Below are 2,500 nucleotides of genomic sequence, written 5' to 3' on the forward strand. Positions count from 1 at the left end.
CACCGAGATTCACCAGTCTTGAAGTAGTAGTGATGTTGAGCCATTTGTATTTGTGCGGTGGGAGCCAATGCTCGTGGAGCACCAGCCTGTGTGTGGCATGGCAGCTTCTGCCCGCCATGTATCAACGGTGCATTTCTTGGTGGCTAACAGTCTAATATCCAATTGTAATGAATCCAGATTAAATCAAACTCGCCTTTTGTTAACATAGAAGTACCAATAAGGTCTCAGTTCTCTATACATAAATACAAGTATAAAAGAACATTTTAAATATTATTCCTCACTCCATAACAATACTCTTGCAACACGTTTCTCGCCTTCAAACACCACATCTCATTTTCTCTTCTCACGCAACACTCTCGTTTCTTCCCGCCACGCTATACATACTTCACAGCTTTCTCTCTTCCCTCCCCCTCCACCGTGGCCCATTTTAGCTGGCCCGCGGTAATGAGGTAGGTGTCAGTGATCCTAAGACTGACTCTCTCGTTATAACAATTAGTCGGGTGATCCTTCAAGAGGCATGACGGAGAGGGAAGGGTGAGGAGATGGACAGTTAGTGAGTAAAGCGGTTCTGCGAAGGGTTGTTTGGCACTAGGTAACGTGAGAGATGACCTGTCTAGATGGTTGCCTGTCCTCACTACGTTTTAAGGCTCATTCTATCTTTCATTTATTACACCTGAGTCTTTAGTGTCGTTCACAATCTGGGAAGGAGTATTTTTAACGTCTTGTCAGTGTCTGCTGTGGTGTCGCCTCCTTGACTGCGTTGCACAGCTCATCAAGGCCCGGTATTGCCCGAGAGCCGCGCCGAAACCATAGTGACTGATGATGAGAGCTAAGACTTGCTTATTTTTCACGTGTCACAGATGAGCACCTTTCCGTTCTCATTAAACAGGAAAGAAAGTTTTTAAAAGCAGGCAATTTATTTCATTGTTTTTTCTCATAGATATCCCATATTGACATTAATGATCAAGATTTCATTATTTTTAGTCTTTGATATTCATGCAGTTATTTGATACACGTATCATCTCCGTAATCAGCTTCGTCTGCGTTTCATGATCAGTATATACAGCACCATAACAGATCAGTGACCATTCATAAGTAAAATGAGTAATTAATGTACAGCCAAACACTGTTGCATTCGTTGCGTATATGGATAAAAAAATCTTCCTATCTTACCTGAAGTCAGTTTACCATTCGCTATCCACGACTAGTCAGCAACGATACCTTTATTCTCTTATCACAGTGGACATACCTCCATATCAAGTCAAACGGAAACTCATCTTTATGCGTCCGGCGGCGGGTTGGGTATTGCACTCCTTAATTCACAATGGTAAATGTTTCCATTACTCACTTGTGTTGCTTGCCCATTTGAGGTGACAAAAATTAGCCGACTGTCTGAAATAAGCTCTGCCAAAATATAATCCCACTCTTAGTTTGTTAGATTTTCATTTCCTAAGATCGATGAAATGCGGGCTTAGAATTTCATAATAATGTGAAATTGAAACATAGATAACTAAATATATAGATCGATAGATAAACACTGATATTGCCTCTAGAGCATGGTGGTCTCAAGGATCCGTTAAGAACCTTTACTTTACTACAGCAAATATCATAACACTAAAGAAGTACATAAAAATGATAAAAATAAACTTAAAGAATGGTTCACATTACCACAAAGTCAATTTTTGCCCCCAAGAAGTGAGCGTCGTCAGTAGCACCACAAATTGTGCCAATACTTTAACTTGGAAACTTTTTAGCACAGCAATCTTTTCCCACCATCACACACCCTGATCAATCACAACCACACACCTCACCCATTACCGAACCTTTAGCCCCTGCGCCATCACCCACACTCACCCATCACACTCGTCAGTCGTTCCCCATTCCCTCCCTCCTCCTCCTCCTCCTCCTCCTCCTCCTCCTCCTTCTCCTCCTCCTCCTCCTCTACCTTTCCCCACTCCGTGAACTAACGAGAGGTGAATATAATTGAGCGGCGCCTCGTGCTGTCCGGAGCGTCTTGGCAGAGTCTCTTCGTTAGAACCTCATTAGCGGGGTGTTTTTTGTACGAACAGCCGTGCCCTTGCGAGGAATAAGACGGGATGGTAATGAAGGGAATGCGGCAAAAAGGAAACAGCTTATTTGTGTGGACTTAAAGAACTGACTGATGCGTAGGGTAGTGAATGGATGCATATGATGATAATAACGCTCGCACACGCATACCACACACACACACACACACACACACACACACACACACACACACACACACACACACACACACACACACACACACACTAGCCATCTCATATCCAATTGATGCACTTTGACCATGTCTCTATCTTCCCATGGCCACACTGACTTTACTCATCATCCAGACCATCTCCCTTGTCCGCCTTACAACTCCCGCCTTACCATCCCGCCGACCCATCCCACCGCACTGGCACCCGACACCACGTCAAAACTGTGCCTCACTTCGCTTTGTCTGAGGCTGAGGGGTCACGGC

The sequence above is a fragment of the Portunus trituberculatus genome, chromosome 47, assembly GCF_017591435.1.
Source record: "Portunus trituberculatus isolate SZX2019 chromosome 47, ASM1759143v1, whole genome shotgun sequence".
Taxonomy (NCBI): domain Eukaryota; kingdom Metazoa; phylum Arthropoda; class Malacostraca; order Decapoda; family Portunidae; genus Portunus; species Portunus trituberculatus.